At 35.8% G+C, this 19895-nt stretch overlaps 1 protein-coding gene across 1 annotated transcript in view; it reads right to left on the bottom strand.

Annotated features, from left to right (window-relative positions):
- LOC127849000 (inversin-like) overlaps positions 1–19895 on the bottom strand; it is a 166473-nt gene that overhangs the window by 79122 nt on the left and 67456 nt on the right. The gene's annotated exons all lie outside the window — the stretch shown is intronic.

Raw genomic sequence — 19895 nt, 5'->3', positions numbered from 1 at the left:
TTCAGTGGTATGCAGTATCTGTGCCATCTGTGTCCTCCAAGAAGGACAGGTCCTGATAGCAGACGAAAGTAATAAAACAATCAAGCTTCTTGACCAGCAGTACCAGGTGGTGAGTCACTGTAGTGTGACAACATGGCCATTTGGTATGTGTCAGATCACGCTCAGTGAAGTGGCTGTGACTTTGGAAAGTGAGGTCCAGTTCATCACAATCAACAACAGGAAGCTGGTGACAGGAAGGAAGCTTCAGTTACATCATGCATGTTTCGGTATTGCCTGCCACCAGGATGACCTGTATATTACTGATCAGACAGCACTCTACAAGTACACGCTGAGTGGGAAACAAGTCAGCAAGATGTATGAGGATAAATCAGGTCCTTGTACAGGTAAGACTCAGAGTGGATTAATCTGGATATGATTAGGAATACGCCTTATAGATTATAATGTACCATCAATGCATTAATTTAGCTGCAGTTAAGAATACATAGAGGATATTTGTTCATGTCAGTGTAATATCGTTTGTAATTTCACGAGCCACTCATGAAAATATTATTTTTCAATGATCACGAGTGAAATAACAAACGATCTTACACTGACATAAACAAATTTTCTGTTTCTTTAATGCCCATTTTCAAGAAAGTAATTAACAGCTGTTACCCTTTCTCGGAGTTTCTCCCGTGGCGTGCATCAATACGTTTCAAAACACAAAATGATGTCATTAGTTTGACAAAATTACGTCCTTATACAACCGAAATTCTCCAGTTAAACTCTATTACAATGTTAATAACCGGTGAAAAGCATAAAATAAGAAGACAATTTGTGGGATTCAGTGGAATGTCCATTTTAATTCACTTGTGATCATAGAAAATATACTTAAATTTAGTTATGATAATCTAAAAGTAGAAAGAGGATTTCCGAAAAAAAATTCTTTTCACCGGTGAAAAGAACCGTTTGTTTATTTTCACTGCTGTTATTTCACTGCAGAAATGTCATATTTTATCATTAGGTATAAAAGCTAAGTTAATATTTTTTTATTTAGACATTCCCTGTATGCCATGTCTAGAAATGTATGTGAATTAAATTTATTTTAATGATATTAAATTTCATGGATAAGTTAAATCAGGGCTATTCGTTGGATCTTAGAAACTGTGTTGTTTTTTAAGTCTGATAATTATATAAGACTTTGGGAATAAAAACTTTGTAAAACATTTTATTTTGTGACTGAACGGAAACTACACAAATTTATTTCTGTTGAATCTTATTGATTTTATAGTAGATTCTGCATTTCTTTTTCTTTTCACTATTGGTAACCTGTTTTTTTTTCTAGCAAATTATTAAATTACAAAAAAAACATTAATCATACAATAACACTTTGTGAGATGTGTGTGATAAAATTAATCAATAAAATTTATTTTAATTTGTGATTGAACGGCAACTACACAAATGTTGGTTGAATCATATTGGTTTCACAGTAGACACGACATTCCTTCTTTTTTGTATTTGTAACCTGAGCTTTTCATTGTTGTTTTTGTAATTTAAATTTTCAATAAAAGGTGTTAACTTATAATTTTATCAACTATTGATGAAACAATTTTATCAATTTCAATAACAACCATATCTATAGTTATTATTTTGTATGATAGTCGAGTAAAATATTTCAATGCGTGTCAATGAATGTTTAATCATGTGTACATGTTTGGTAAATTTATTATAACTGCATGTAGTTACACCAACTAACACACATTATTAAGTATTGTTTCCTTCCATGCTTTGGTGAAAGACTTCAAATCTTAAAGCACAAACACAAGTCAAATAGAAACAAGTCAACATAAAGAGAAAACAAAACACTGGAATACAACTTTAATAATAATTATTATTATATAGTATCTGTTCTTTACCATAATTAATACAGTTTAAATAAGATTTTTAATTGTCTATTAAATGTATATTTCAATATCGTGATGTTACTCTGTTTTGCAGTAAGGATGTGTGCTGTGAGTCCCACAGGGGACAAGTTGTACATCATAAACAACTCCGATAACAAGGTCCTCACCCTGGCCAGGGTTGGTTCAGTCCTGGCCACCTTCACTGACCCTGCACTAATAGGCCCATGTTATGTACACGTGACACCTGCAGGCCAGGTGCTGGTATGTGGAGGCGAGTCACACACTATCATACAGGTGGTCGATGAGGGCAGAAAGAAGCTGGCTATTCTTGCTACAAAAGAGGATGGAGTGGTGAGTCCAGAGTCAGTCTGCTACAACAGACACACTGCGTCCATCCTTGTGGGACTTTTTGAAAACAACAGTATCCTGGTGTTAAAAGTGCAATAGCATAACTCTACATGTATCCTGATTGATGATTCAGATTATTTATTGCCATGGAATTATGCTGTGCATTAAAATATGTTTGTGTCATAATACTACAACATGGTTAGTATTATTACAGATGCATTTATTTTGTAAACAAATAATGTCATTAGTTGATAGAATATAAAGACTTTCTGGGATCATAAGAACTATTATAGAATATATTATATTGTTGCATCTATTACAATTGTTTTATATTTCTCTTTTACTTAACAAGGTGTCTAGAACTGCTAGACAAAATTTAGTTTAGAAGATAATGTCTGTAATTTACATAACATAAATAATATTTTGAATCTGTATAAATGCAGTCATTTCTTTTTAAATAAATTAAAAAATTATTTAAGATTACTGAAAAAAAAAATAATCCTTGAATTTGAAGCATCATGAATGGTTTTGTTTCCTGCGCTGAAAAAACATTTCTTTTGTAATATTTAATTACATTTCAGCTTTGCTGTCTAACAAATTTTTCGATCTGAATTAATATCCAATGAAATTTTGATATTTTATGCAAGTAGACCTAATTGAATAAATGTTCAATCAGCATGACCAATATGACAAGAGCACCGCCTTGCTGGTACAGACCACTCATCTATTTTCTTTTCAAAGGTGAAGGGACTCTCAATTTAAATCACAAAGGAGGTAGAGGTGGAGTGAAGAGGGGTGTATAGTGTGGGGGTGTGGACATTTATTTAATGCGGGAAAAAAATGCAATTTTTTTTAAATATTTGTCTTTTTTAACCGTTAAAAAAAATGGGGGGGGCTGGGGTGGGGGGGTATAGTGTGAGGGTGTGGAGGTCATTTGTGAGATGATCTTAAAAAAATAAAAATAAAAAATAGGGATGGGGGATTGGGGGTGGGAGGGGGGGGGGGGAGGGCACGGGGGATGGTTTGGGTGGAGTCTATTGTGGTATGTCAGGTAAGAGTAGTTTTGTCAAAGTATCAATCAAATCTAATCATAAATAAAGAAGAGATGGCAATTTTAGCAAAATTTAATAATTTTACCTTGAGAGTCAAGGTCATTCAAAGGTCAAGGTAAAATTCAACTTGCCAGGTACAGTTACCTCATGATAGCATGAAAGTATTTGAAGTTTGAAAGCAATAGCCTTGATACTTTAGAAGTAAAGTGGATCGAAACACAAAATTTAACCATATATTCAAAGTTACTAAGTCAAAAAAGAGCCATAATTCCGTAAAAATGACAACCACAGTTATGCAACTTGTCCTTTTACTGTCCCCTTATGATAGTTAGCGAGTGTTTCAAGTATGAAAGCAATGTCTATGATACTTTAAGGGGTTAAGTGGACCAAAACACAAAACTTAACCAAATTTTCAATTTTCTAAGTATAAAGGGCCCATAATTCCGTCCAAATGCTAGTCAGAGTTACATAACTTTGCCTGCACAGTCCCCTTATGACAGTTAATAAGTGTTGCAAGTATGAAAGCAATAGCTTTGATACTGTAGGAATAAAGTGGACCTGAACACAAAACTTAACCAAATTTTCAATTTTCTAAGCATAAAAAGGGCACATAATTCTGTCAAAATGCCAAACAGAGTTACATAACTTTGCCTGCACAGTCCCCTTATGATAGTTAGTAAGTGTTGCAAGTATGAAAGCAATAGCTTTGATACTTAAGGAATAAAATGGACCTAAACACAAAACTTCACCAAAATTATTCAATTTTCTAAGTATAAAAAGGGCACATGATTCTGTCAAAATGCAGGCCAGAGTTATCTTACTTTGCCTGCCCAGTCCCCTCATGATAGTAAGTAAGTGTACCAAGTTTGAATGCAATAGCATTGATACTTTCTGAGAAAAGTGGACCTAAACGCAAAACTTAACCGGACGCCGACGCGGACGCCAAGGTGATGACAATAGCTCATAATTTTTTTTCAAAAAATAGATGAGCTAAAAATACCAGTGTCATCAGTATGCCAGTTTTGCCTTGTCAATCTGTCGAGATCCAGAAAGTGCTTCATTTTACATTGAATATATGCTTCGAATTCATTTATTGTTGCATTACTAAATAGCGAAACAAGCAAATTTAAGCTGTAAGAAAGTTTTGACACGAGTGTTATCAAGTCTCTCATGGGCGAAGCCATTGTTGTAGAAATTGATCCATTCACATCGAATATATCCTTCGAATTCCATCCATTGTTGTCATTAGCGGAGATTTAGTGAATAAATATTTCCTATATCATAAATGACAGCTTCTTAATAGCAAAACAAGCCAATTTATGAAGTAAGAAAGTTTTGAATCGAGACTCTCATGGGGGCGGCCATTGTTGAATGTTGAAACAAGAACGACAACTCTGCTAGGAGAATGTTATCAATGACGAGCAATCTCCTACCCAGTGGCGAATGCAAAAGGGAAGTAATTGAAAAATCGAGTTATCTCAATCGGACTGGCTAGGTCTTTTACATAGGTCGGCATTGTGAAGAATTTTTTTGATGGTTATCATACCTTGGACGATGCTGTTCCAGCATCGTCAAAAATGATAATCATTGTAAATGGGTAAAGTCAAACATGGTTTCATTTATATGTAAGTTTATCTGATTATAACCAGGTTCATATTCATATTCTGCTGTATTATGTGTTTCACTCTGTACACTTTACTGTAGTAGCATGTTAGTGAAATTGATGATTTTAAAATGTATATATTAAAATAAAATTAGTACATTAAACAATAAAACTTGAAGTGTGAATGTTGTTCATAGTCGTTAATATTTTCCCCCAAACAGCCAACAAGGTGCTCAAATACGACCCCAAATCCGTGATATTCTGCTATTTTTTCCGCAATAAAAAGGTGAGGCTTTACCCCCTCCAAGTACAAAAACAACAACAACCTGGACCATGAGAGTACTAAACAGCCAACTAACAGACCAACAAAGAGTTGTTTAAAGTAAAACAAGCTCACTCCTATATACCCCCGTAAACTTCGTTTGTGGGGGTATAAAAAAAGGGATAAAGCAAGATTTTTTTTTAATTTCTACCATTCTGATTAATACGTTTGCAACTCAAATAAGAATTATATTTACCTAAACTGCTGTCAGATTTTACATGTCTGTCTACAATCCTTATGAGTAATTATACAAATTGTCATGGTCACATGAAATATCAATGCCCCATTTATTTGTCGTCCCATGCAGTCAGCACAAGGTAATCTTAGACGAAACTTTAAGCATTAAGTCCAGTTTTCACAGAGCCATCATTATTTTATTCTGGTCTTATAGATAGATCAGTCTGCGCAACACATGAACATCCAAGGACAAACATGAAATTTTAAGGTCATCATGAGAAATGTCAAGGGCATACCTGTGCCGCCGTTCTTGTCGACCTGCTGTATGTCCACGTTGTGTTTGAGGAAGGTCTCCAACACTTGGTCCGCCCCCTTGCCCGCTGCCCACATGAACGCCGTCCTGCCCTCCACATCTGCTTCGTCTGTCACATTGGCGCGAGACAGAAACACTTCAACTGTCTCCTGAATCAGATTTAATTGAGGTGTTTTTTATGTGCGTACAAAAATGATGTTTCCAAGCATGGCTTCTTGCTCCTAATTTTCTGCAAATAAAATAATGTATGATCTTACCTTTACAACGGCATCTTTCCTGATCTCAAAAAAATGTATTTTTTAACAAGAGGACAGCGCGCTCGACTATTCGAGTGCTTGACAGTATAACGAAAGCCATCATGGGGAAATTGCTCATATTCAATAATTCATTAGACGATCTTTCAAAAATCAAAAAAGGAAAAAATATAAAAACAAATTTGGGGGGGGGGTTGAGAGGGGGTATAATGTGGGGTGTGGTCATTTATTAGACAATCTTTCAAAAATAAAAAAGGAGAAAAAAATTGTGGGGGGGGTGGGGTAGTGGAGGGGTGAGAGAGGGGTATAATGCGGGGTGGGGTAATTTATTAGATGATGTTAAAAAAAATGGGGGGGGAGGTTGGGGGGGGGGGGGGGTAGGGAGGGGGGGGGAGAGGGGGGTATAATGTGGGCTGTGGTAATTTATTAGATGTTAAAATCAAAATGGGTCGGCGTAGGGGATGGTTGAGGGGGCAGGGAATCTGGATAGGGGCATGGAGTATTGTTTGGGTCGAATCCATTGTGGTATTCAGGTAAGTGTTGTTTTGTCAAAGTAATAATAAAATGTGATCATACATAAAGAAGTTATGGCAATTTAAGCAAACTGTTTAATTATCGAAGTGTAAAAGGGGCCATAATTATGTCAAAATGCTTGATACAATGGTCTGCTCTTATTTATAGGTTGGAGTCAAATTGGTGAACAAGTATGCAAAATATAAAAGCAATATGTCAAAAGATATAGGAAGAATTTAAGGTATTACGCAAATTTTAACGTAGATTTATCAATAATATGCATATTCTAAGTATAAAAGGGGCAATATTCTGTCGAAATGCTTGATACAGTTGTCTGCTCTTGTTTATAGGTTGGGGTCATGATGGTTAACAAGTATGCAAAATATGAAAGCAATATGTCAAGGGACATTGAAAATTTTTGGGGTAGTACACAAACTTTAACATTTGCTGCATATTCTTAGTGGAAAAGGGGCCATAATTATGAAAAAATGCTTGATAGAGTTGTCTGCTCCTGTTTATAGGTTGGGCCCATGTTGGTAAACAAGTATGCAAACAAGGGCTGTGTGTAAAACATGCATGCGTCCCATATGGGCTTTTCGTTGTAGTGACAGCCATTGTGTGAATATGTTTTTGTCACTGTGACCTTGACCTTTGACCTAGTGACCTGAAAATCAATAGGGGTCATCTGCGAGTCATGATCAATCTACCTATCAAGTTTCATGATCCTTGGCATAAGCGTTTTTGAGTTATCATCCGGAAACCATTTAACTTTTTCGGGTCACCGTGACCTTGACCTTTGACCTAGTGACCTGAAAATCAATAGGGGTCATCTGCGAGTCATGATCAATGTACCTATGAAGATTCATGATCCTAGGCATAAGCGTTCTTGAGTTATCATTCGGAAACCATTTTACTATTTCGGGTCACCATGACCTTGACCTTTGACCTAGTGACCTGAAAATCAATAGGGGTCATCTACCAGCCATTATCAATCTACCTACGAAGATTCATGATCCAAGGCATAAGCGTTGTTGAGTTATCATCCGAAAACCATTTTACTATTTCGGGTCACTGTGACCTTGACCTTTGACCTAGTGACCGAAAATCAATAGGCGTCATCTGCGAGTCATGGTCAATCTACCTGTCAAGTTTCATGATCCTAGACCTAAGCGTTCTTGAGTTATCATCCGGAAACCGTTTTACTATTTCGGGTCACTGTGACCTTGACCTTTGACCTAGTGACCTGAAAAATAATAGAGGTCAACTGCTAGTCATGATCAATCTACCTATGAAGTTTACATGATCCTAGGCCTAAGCATTCTTGAGTTATCATTCGGAAACCATTTTACTATTTCGGGTCACCGTGACCTTGACCTTTGACCTAGTGACCTCAAAATCAATAGGGGTCATCTGCGAGTCATGATCAATGTACCTATGAAGTTTCATGATGCTAGCCCTAAGCGTTCTTGAGTTATCTTCCGGAAACCACCTGGTGGACGGACTGACCGACCGACCAACAGACCGACATGTGCAAAGCAATATACCCCCTCTTCTTCGAAGGGGGGCATAAATATGAAAGCAATATGTCAAGGGAAATTAAAATAATTGGGGTAGGACGAAAACTTTAACATAAGCACGCTAACGGAAACAGAAACGCTGACGCCGGGGTGAGTAGGATAGCTCCACTATATATATTTTATATATAATAGTCATGCTTTAAATAACAGCAAACGATTCGCTATTTAAGACTAGATTAAAGGGTTTGCCCATGACAGGACACTTCCACGGTCTCCTGATTGAGTAAACTGGGCTAAATGAATGTTCATTAAGTGTCGTAGAGGGTTAGCCTGTGCAGTCTGCACAGGCTAATTAGGGACAACACTTTCCACCTAGACAGTTTTTGTGTTCAGAACAGACATGAACACTTCCACAGTCCCCTGAATGGGATACCCTTGTTGAATTAACTTAAGCGTTTAACTCAACTACTAATGGGATACGCTTGCTCACTTAACTAGAGTCCCCACATGCTTATAAGGGATATGATTATTATCGTAACTAAAGCTGTTACAGTGTTTTTTTGGTTAAATTTGGGGCCGTTATTTGGCCCCATTTCCAATCTCAAATACAATTCTTTCCTAAATGACTGCAAACAATTCCCAATTAAAGGTGCAGAAAATGTCTTTTGGAACAAAATACACGAAACTTTACTTCATTTTGGTAATTTTTTCGGACAGCCATTGGCACTTTTTACCTTCCATTGGGAAAGTGTCTTTCAGGGGAACTTTATAAAGAAGGTACAAATTGGTGGATATGCTTGTTAACTTAACTAAAGCTTTTAGTCACATTCAAAGGAATATGATTAAGCGTATATGAATTTTAGTTGAGAAGGGACTGCCCTTAATCGAAAAGAAAACATAAAATGTGAATGATTTTTGTCCCTGATTAGCTTGTGTGCACTGCACAGGCTTATCTGGGACAACACTTTACACACATGAATTAAGCCCAGTTTTCCCAGAGCAACGTTTGTTTGCATACACTAGCCAAGTGGGTAATCTCAAAACATCAGTGTAATTAATTCAGATTTACATTTTTTACATAAAAAAATTAAAAATACATAATAATTATTATATATTACCATTTGTAAATTAACTTCATGTTTAAAGAAAACACTGATTTATAAGTGACCCACTCACGTCAAAGTTGTTTTGCGCTGCGTAGTGTAAAGGTGTGGCCCCGTTCTGGTCTGAACTCGAGAACTCCGCCTTGTTGTCCAGCAGCAGTGATACGATCTTTGAATGACCTGATAACGGATTTCAAGACTATTTTAAAGTAAAAAACTTGGCAATATTATTGAGCTGAGCTCTAGGACAACTGGGCTTTATGTAAGTGCGTAAAGTATTGTATCATTTTACCAAATGAAAATCGATAGTATAACAACAATTGTATAAACTTAAGCTTTATACTATCTATATTTTTAGTCCATGGTTTTCGGATCTCTTTTTAAAGAACACTATATAGTTCAATGTGACATCATAGCAAACGATGACGTTGAAGTTAACAAACACTTCGGAGTAAACTTGGGAAACCAGCGCTGTTGAATTTTAAAGTATTTTTACTCTTTTTGAACGATAAACAACCACAAAATAATAGAATAAATAGTATATTATGTGAGTGTCGGATAGAGATCAAGTTTATCATGCTCGGCTCAAAACTTTTTCGCGCTCGGCAAGCCCCGCACTACATGTTTCTCAGCCGCGCATGATAAACTTGATCTCTTTCCGACACTCACATAATATTCTCTATGTCTCAGATTAACCTATGCAGTTATGGAATTAACTTAGCAAAAATCCTGTTAATGCAAAAAGTGTCTCGTCCCGGATTACCATTGGGGTCTGCACGGACTAATCTGGAACAACACTTAACGCATATGCATTTAGCCCCATTTACCCATATCTAGGCAATAGGTACAATAGTTAGTTTTACAATCTCAAACATCATTGAAAAAATATGCATAATTATTTATGATAAGGGAGTTCCGAAAGTGTGTTCTTCTCACTTGTGAAAAGAACAATGCATAAGTTTCACTGCTTTTATTATGCCCCCCTTCAAAGAAGAGGGGGTATATTGCTTTACTCATGTCGGACGGTCGGTCGGTCCGTCCACCAGGTGGTTTCCGGATGATAACTCAAGAATGCATACGCCTAGGATCATGAAACTTCATAGGTAGATTGATCATGACTCGCAGATGACCCCTATTGATTTTGAGGTCACTAGGTCAAAGGTCAAGGTCACGGTGACCCGAAATAGTAAAATGGTTTCTGGATGATAACTCAAGAATGCATACGCCTAGGATCATGAAACTTTATGGGTAGATTGATCATAACTTGCAGATGAACCCTATTGATTTTGAGGTCACTAGGTCAAAGGTCAAGGTCATGGTGACCCGAAATAGTAAAATGGTTTTCGGATGATAACTCAAGAACGCATATGCCTAGGATCATGAAACTTCATAGGTAGATTGATCATGACTCGCAGATGACCCCTATTGATTTTGAGGTCAAAAGGTCAAAGGTCAAGGTCACGGTGACCCGAAATAGTAAAATGATTTTCGGATGATAACTCAAGAACGCTTTTGCCTAGGATCATGACACTTCATAGGTACATTGATTGTGACTCGCAGATGACCCCTATTGATTTTCAGGTCACTAGGTCAAAGGTCAAGGTCACAGTGACAAAAAACGTATTCACAAAATGGCTGCCACTACAACGGACAGCCCATATGGGGGGCATGCATGTTTTGCAAACAGCCCTTGTTTTACTATAGAAATGTCATATTTTATCATTATGTATAAAAAAAAGATGTTATTCTGATTGGATAATTTGATCACATGACCTGTTGTTTTTTATCTTCATATGAACCCACAAATAAAAAAATATTCAAAAAGTTGCCAAATAACATCAATATTTTTCTAAAATTGCATAGATGTTGCTTATAATTTGTCATTGGTGATCATATCACATTAATTTGTATTTATTATTATTACCAAGCTGACTGTAACAAATTAACTCATAATTTGAAGCAATCATAAAAAAAAATCAATAAAGCCATGTTGTATTTTTACCCTTTCAACATGTTGCATTTGTGGCATAGTGACATTTGTTTAAGCCAGTCAAAAATTATCATTTGAACACGTGTTTGTTTATTGGTCATGGTGTCAACAATGTCTGTTGTTGGTTGCTGAATACAGTGAGTTGTTTAACATTGCTGAGACATGTTGAAAACAGGACAAGTGGACAGTACTTTGGTCACTTAATGCAGGTAGATGTTTAAAACAAGTGAGCCATGTCCTGGGAAGACTAGGCTTCAAGCATGTGCGTAATGTGTTGCTCCAGATTAGGCGGAAAGTGTCGTACCTGTGCTGGACCCAGTTTGGGCAGATGTATTAAGTCAAGTTTTCCTAGAACAAGGTTTAAAATGTTGTAAGCTTTATAGGTTGGTACTGTACTCACCAGTGCTTTTACGACGGCCTCGTTACCATCGGCAACCACTAAATGCAGGGCAGTTCTTCCCTCATAATCCTGCCAGTTTATAACACTCGGGGTCGTGTCCTACGAAATAAAGAATTAGAAAACTAGTATGAGATTTGATCTGGGAAAACTCGTTCAATAGAAATAACTTCAATAAATTGAAGGAATTTGTATAAATATGCAAAATTGTCACTCTGAGAAAAAAGGGCTTAATGCATGTGGGTAAAGTGCCATCCCAGAATAGCATTCGCAGTCCGCACAGGCTTATCATGGGACAACACTTTCTGATTTTATGGAATTTTGTGTTTTTAAAGTCCAGTCCAGGCAGAAAGTGTTGTCCCTGATAAGCCTGTGCAGACTGAGCACGCTAATCTGGGATGAAACTTTACACAATATGCTAAATACATGTAGTTTTATTTTAAAGCCATTCTTCTTGATAATACTCATAACAGAAATGTGTGTTGTTTTTTTGAATATATTTATATGACAAGTTGACTTTAGCCTTAAATCACGACTTTTATTTTATTTTACCCTATTTGGAATTTAACAAAGTCTGACTCTTTTGAATTTGTGTCACAGACATATTTGCATATTAAAAACCAAATTTGAGGAACTTAAGTGTGGATGACTAAACATAACCCAACCAAATAATGCCATTTTTAAATGTTAAATCATGTAAATAAGCAGAAAACACTGTTTCCTCTGACTTACAAATACCATCTTTTAACAACTTTCATTGACAGTTAACAAAATGAGCCACAGTTACCAAAATGAACCACAGTTACCAACAACAGCTCTGCAATCGGAAAACTAGTGACCCCAATTTCAATAGAGGTCATCTACTGTCTAAGGCCATGTATTATTTTCTTAATTAGCATCGTTTCACTGAACTCATGTACATTTTTAGGTAGGCTTTCCATGCTTTTTAAAAACATATACTGATTTTTTCAAAACCACCCCAACGTTCGGCTTTTTCGAGTTTATTTGCACCCCTGGGGTATATGAAGTTCCATAATTCATCCAGATTTCCAAACATGGGCATGCAGTTGGTGTGTACAGATGCAGTAAAGGTGTTTAAAGTTTAATCAAGATGAAATAAGTATTCTTTTACAGACATTTATTTTTTATAACTTGTTATCTATGGATGAGCGCCATGAAATGTAAGTGGTTTCAGCCAAGTAGAAATTGGGTTGGTTAAAAACAAAGTGTCATAAAATTTAAAATAGTATCATTTAAGTAATATTTTTTATCCCATCATCAGACGTGCATTGTCGAAATAAACCACTGTGGAATAAATTTTCCTCTATTTCAGCAGTACTGAAATATAGATGTCACGCGCGTCGAAAAATGTTCATATTACTCGGAATCAACTATAAAGTTATCATTTTTAGTAAAATCGAATCAGATTCAACAAAACAAACAATTTGATACCAAGATGTAATATATTTTCAACACATAATTCGACTCAAAAAGCAAATAAACATTATTTACAAATATTAAGTGCGCGTACTCGTGACGTCATTATTAACACGTCATACGACACAATGCATATTGTTTCACGCTAAACATGCAGTTGTTTAGTGTATTTTTTTCATTATTTCTTAAAAATCGGCGACGTAGAGGTATGATAAACAGAAAAACAGGTTAGTTACTGATCTTTTTGTAATGTATTATTCTCGACAAGATTAAAATAATGAAACAATGTTTGCTTTAAATATCTTTGGGATTTTCCGTCTAGTTCGATTTTCATATTCTATTTTTAAAGAAATAATTTACGACTAAGAAAATTGATGGGATAAATCGAATACTAGGTCGGTGCCGAATAAAGCAAAGTTTATCTTGCTTGGCACGAAAATCTGAACCACTCGCCAAGGCTCGTGGTTCAGATTTTCTAAGCCTCGCAAAATAAACTTTGCTTTATTCGGCACCGACCTAGTATTCTCTATGAACTTAGTTTTTATAGATACACTATATACAGCAAAAATACCAAGAAATAGACAGATTTACCGTTTACTTTTTGAAATAAAAATAAAAATGCAACATGCATGATTCGTATTTTCAGCAGTTAATCACCCAATTTAGCCATAATGTTGTTTTAATTTTAAAAATTGAAGAATGTGCATAAACATTGCAACATATTTAACTATAAACATAGCTTATATGCTATTTTAAATCAAATTATTTTATTAAAAAAAGAAAACGCGTCCCAAAAAGTATGCGATGTCGGAAGGATTCGAACCTGCGCGGGAAGATTTCAAAAGATTTCTAGTCTATCACCTTAACCACTCAGCCACGACAACTTCACACATGTGTGTGCTTAAATTGGATATCCATAAGTACACAGGTAAAAAGGCTCTTCGATCTTATAAGAAATGGCGGGAAATCATAACGGGTGCGCTACCTTAAGTATCAAGCCAATCGTTCAATTCGTTGACAAGTTATTGACTGGAAACCAACTGGTCTACCGATAGACAAGACCGATGACAAACAGACCGACAGACATCCAGCACAGCAATGTAACCCCTCTTCTTTGAAGGGCGGCATAAAAATGAGCAACAATTTCCAAAATGAACCACTGTAACAAAAATGAGCCACAATTACCAAAATCAGCTACTGTCACCAAAAATAAGCCACAGTTACCAAAATGAGCAACAGCTCCAAAATGAGGCACAGATACCAAAATGATCCACTTTAACAAAAATGAGCCAGTTACCAAAATAACCCACAGTAACAAAAAATGAGCCACAGTTACCAAAAATGAGCAACAGTTAACAAAATAACCCAGTTACCAAAATGAGCCACAGTTACCAAAACAAGCAACAGTAACCAAAAATTAGCCACATTTACCAAAATAACCCACAGTTACCTATATGAGCCAAAGATACAAAATGAGCCACAGTAACCAAAAATTAGAAACAGTTACCAAAATGAGCCACAGCTACTAAAATGTGTCACAGTTACCAAAATGAGCCAATGTTCCCAAAAATAATCCACAGTAACCAAAATGAGCCAATGCCCCAGATAATTATTTTGGAAATAGGGTTTTCACCCATCGATTTTGAAAAATTGGGTGATTTCATTCTTGAAATAGGGTGAAATGATTTATAAAAATGCATACCTTAAAATCATTGCTGCTTTACTTTTGTTGAAGCTGCACACTTGTATTGATTCAATAAAACTGTAAAATATCATAATTTACTTTAATAAACTGAAGTTTCATTACATCTATAATCCTTGAAACTTTCCTTAATACAAACTTTAAACTTAAAAAAAATCGATAACACGAATTATTCTGCACTTATTGTCTCTTGCTTTCTTGGTTCGAACAAATTTTCAATCGACTGATATTTTGGCGCAACAATCGCGGACGTCTTTCAAACTCTCTGAAACATTTTGATTTCGCATCCTAATAGAAACTGAAAGTACATACGCTTTACAAATACATGCACAATGAGCGACGAATTGTGTCAGATTGAAAACGCATGTATGTCTTCGTCAATTATTTGGTCAGACGCGTTATTGAATTGTGAAATCTAGTCCGCAGAGCGTTTTAATAATTTTGACTACTGCGTTATCCGTGCGCTTGCTGAATGAAAGCGTCGCCGTGTTATGATAATAATTCCAAAGTTAAAAGAAAATTCCGAAAACGAGCAAAGCATTTTAGATCGAAGCTATTGCATCGTACGCATCAAGTTTGACGAATTTGCGTAAAAGTCAAATTAGTTGCATTTTCAATACGCATGATATTGTATTTCTTTGCGTTTTAAAACATTTTAATAGGGTGAAAGACGCAGATACGCAGCTTATCTGGGGCACTGATGAGCTACAGTTACGAAATTAATAACAGTTACCAAAATGAGCCTGACGCAGTTGACAGCCTCCACATCTCGACTACTGGCTGCCCAGTGGAGTGGCGTTTTTCCCTCAATGTCAGGGATGCCTATGTTCGAGTCCTGAGATGAAATAGAAAAAATGCTTAGCTATTATCAGAGTATAAAAAATTAAAATTGTTACACATGTATACATTTTTTTACCACACATACATATTGGAAAAATGGTTAGAACTAAAGTTCTGCAACATTATCAAGAGTGTTTTACAGATGTTATATTACAAATGGATAACACTCCTATTGTTGAAAAAACATAATTCATACTTTGAAGGAACATAATTCCTACAATAAATAACATTGATTATCAAAGAACATAAGCCTGCCCTCTGTTCAAAATCCTAAATATCCTAAACATCATGTACATGTACTTTGAATGAAATTGCTTAACCAAGTATTTTCATCAAAATTTTCATTTAAAATTGGACGTGCCCTGAACATGACTGCGTATACAACAAACCATTGTTCGGGTATATTGTTTATCTTTCATGTTCAATAACTATATTTTCTGATAAGCCAAAAAGAAGTACAAATTCTACCCTCTTTTAATTCACTTTACCTAATATTCCAGGGCCCTCAATCTATCAAATCTGCCGCCGAATTTCGGCGACAGTCCCCCACCTGAAAAGTATACTTTTTTACCCTTTTGGGGGGAAAATTTCCCCCCTCCGCAATTTTTTTTTTTTTTTTTTTTTTATAGAAAGATGAGTCTCATGATTATTATATCTCAATTCTATTTCAATTTAATCTTTTCAAACATACTAAATTATGAAAAATGCAATGAATATAGTGCAAACATGTACAAATGAAATAATGAGAGAGTAAGTTTAAAAATTCCCCCAAAAAGGGAAACGCCGCGAAAATTCCCCCTCCTAAGGGCTGCGGACCCCTTCCCCCAAAGTAGTGTGAGGGCCCTGTATAATTCTCACATTATCAACCGTACAAGATTAAACTTATCCTATAGGCTTCACAATTATTAACCCTTAACCATTCAGATACGCACTTTGACGCATTTGTAGTCCCTTAGAATATATAAATGGGCCGTGCTCTGTTAAAAAGGGGTTTAATGCATGTGCATAAAGTGTCGTCACAGATTGCTGACTGCACAAGCTAATCTGGGACAACACTTAACGCACATGCATTAAATCCCCTTTTCACAGAGTGCTGTTCAATTTACTTTAAGATCTTTCTGACAAGATTTACATTTCAAAGCTTTCATTTCCAGCTTTTAGATACTTATGAGCAACAAACAACATTATAATTGAACAGACTGCCAGTTACTCGCAGGCTGTTCTGGTTTTATGCTGGTTTCACAAATCAAATTTCACTTTGCTTCTAAGCAGGAAAGGGTTAAAAACGTGTTGACATAGGTAGACTTGTGTTTTTCACAAACCTGCTTGATCAGCATTTTCACGTGTTCTAAATTCCCATATGATGCAGCCCAGTGTAATGCTGTCCTCTGAAAAAAATACAAACGAAATGCAACTGAGCTATTTTTTTTAATTGTATATTGAAAGGTACAATCTACGCTAGAGCCAGATAGAAAATGTTATGTCCAGTGCTCCAGCTAGGAAATGAAAGGGCAGGGTGCTATTTAATCCAAAGGGAACTGTTATGCACAAGGTCATATTATCCATATGGCATATTTTCAATACCACATAAGTTATATATTTCAATCAAAATAAGCCTTGTTCTGGGAAAACAGTGCTTAATGCATGTGAGAAGTGTTACACAGACTTATCATGGATGGCTTTTTCAGCTTACACTGAATTTTCTTTAATGACATACTTCTTTCAAATAAAGCAAGAGATTTGTTTGTCAGACATACAATGCCCCCTAATGCACCGCTTTGATTTAATTTTTTTGAACTTTGACCTAAAAGGATGACCTAGACCTTTCACCACTCAAAATGTGCAGCTCTATGAGATACACATGCATGCCAAATATCAAGTTGCTAGGTTCAATATTGCAAAAGTTATGAAGAAGGTTTAAGTTTTGGTTAAAGTTTTGGGACACACGGACACATACAATGACAGACAGGCCAAAAACAATATACCCCCGATTTTTCGATCCGGGGGCATACAAATCCATGAAAGCAAAAAGTGTCATCCCTGATTATTAGCCTGTGTGACCTGGTGCAACACTAAACGCACATGCATTAAGCCCCGTTTTATCAGAATGAGGCTCCAATGAAACAGAGGCCTTCTTTTTCATCTAATATTGAAGCATACAACATTTATCAGAGTCACAGAAAAGATGTACAATTATTTATTTTTTTCAAAAAATGTTGAATACTTGGAGTCAAATGACTCTGTGCATGAAAATCGCAGGGGTATGAATTAAGGGTGTCATGTTTACAGATTTTTCTAAACGTTTAAACGAAATGAAATAAACGAAACGTTACCGTTTCAACGGTATCCCTAAGTCCGTTAAAAAAGAATCAGTACCATCGCATTTCCAAACCGAAAATAGTATTTTAAATTATTTCCAGAAGTAATATTCAGTGCATATCCTATTCGCGCAATGACGTCATCACCAAATGTGTATTCGTCATTCTATAAAAACAATTTAAAGAACGTCGAAAATAATGTAAAATCAATGAAAAATACTGTTTCCGAAAACGACACTCCAAAACAAATGCACGTATTTTGCATATGGAATACAATGCGCATATCGTTTGACCGCAGAAAATGAAAAACCAGTTAACTAGCAAAAAACGAAAATCAATATATAATTTGGATAAAATATTGCTTTTCAACATGCTACCGCAGTGTTTGACTTGGCTAATCAATCACTTAAAATATTTTAAGATGGCGGCATATGCACTGTTTGTAAGATTTTCGGAAAGTTGCTAAGATTTTCTGTTAGTTTCCGTTCATGTCTGAGCCATCCGCTAACCAATCAGAAATAAATTTTTGCCGAAATAGGTAGCCCGGATTTACCGCAAGTACCCCGATTTCGCAGTTTGTCATCGATATACTTTGTACGGCTAGTCGGCTACGTTATGTGCACCCCAATATTTATTATATTGATATTGACTGTCGTTTAAACGTTTACTGTTTTAGTAAACGTTTTTCAGCAAAACACGAAACGCGAACGTTTAAACATTTAAACGTGACACCCTTAGTCAAAATAAGATTTCATGGGTCAAATGTTTGATATAAATAGTTAATGTTTAGCATACTAGTTAATTCTCTACAAATGTATTTTAGTATACATTTTAGTGAAATACTATGCAATTTTACACAATTTGTATCATAATATTATATCTTAGTGATTTAGCTTTCCAATAGCATTTGCACATAAATGATGCAGAGAAAGTCAGAAGCAGGAGTCTTAAGCGTGTAAATTACAAAATTCTTGCACAAATCAGAATTTTGCTTCAATTGAAACCCTATTTTAGGATTATAACTCTTTTTAAATAAATCATTGAACATTGTACACATTGTGTTTAGCATTATACATTTGGTATTGGTATCAATTAATCTGCATAACAGTTTTTATCAATATTAATTAACCATGTGAGAAAAAGTGTTGGAAAAAACTAAGTTATCATGGAAAACAAATTACCCTAAACTACTTGTCAACAAACAAAGGATAAGAAATCATGTTTCCTTGTAAAACTTTAACTGAAATTTTACATTATTGTTAACTCAAGCAATCTAAAGCCGTACCTTGGTTCGATCCTGATCATCAATCTCCCCCGGCGACAGCAGTCGTAGCAACAGAGTCATGCACTTGGGTGACTTGTGTCTTGTACACAGGTGTACAGCGATCTGGCCTTCGTTATCCTTCATATGGCAGTCAGCACCCTTTGATAGCAGCAGCTTAATCAGGCGAACATTACCCTGTAACAAAAAGCAGCTTTATTAAACAACCATTACCCTGTTACAACTAATATGACTCATTGTCAAATATGGCTCAGTCAAATACGGCTCGGGTCAAATATAGCTCAGGGTCAAATATACCCAGGGTCAAATATGGCTCAAGATCAAATATGACAGCTGTTGTAGCAACAAAGTCATGAACTTTGGTGACTTGTGTCTCAGAATCAGAAGATGGTTAAGAATCAAATATGGCTCATGGTCAAATATGGCTCAGGGTGAAAAGAAAAGCTCAAGATCAAATATGGCTCATGGTCAAATATAGCTCGGGGTAAAAAATAGCTAAGAGTTAAATATGGCTCAGGGTCAAATACAGCACAGGTTCAAATAAAGCTCAGGGCCAAATATGGATCAGGGTAAAATATAGCTCAGGGGTCAAATACTTTCAAATCATAATTATTTGTGGGACATAATTTTTTTTATAAATTCATGGGTTGACCTTTGGATGAATTTAACACAAACATATAAGAAAACCACAACACGCAATCTTTTTTTTGTTGTTTCTGAACTGAGATTAAAAACAAGTTTACCTGTCCCCAAAAGTCATTTTTGATAACAGTGAGCCACTCTGTGTGCTGCCTAGAACAGAGCTGTCCTTCACCCCTTATTCTGTATTTTAGTCTGCCCCCAG

The sequence above is a fragment of the Dreissena polymorpha genome, chromosome 10, assembly GCF_020536995.1.
Source record: "Dreissena polymorpha isolate Duluth1 chromosome 10, UMN_Dpol_1.0, whole genome shotgun sequence".
NCBI classification, from domain to species: Eukaryota; Metazoa; Mollusca; class Bivalvia; order Myida; family Dreissenidae; genus Dreissena; species Dreissena polymorpha.
Note: the sequence above shows the minus strand (reverse complement) of the source record. Positions and strands in the feature narration are given on the sequence as shown.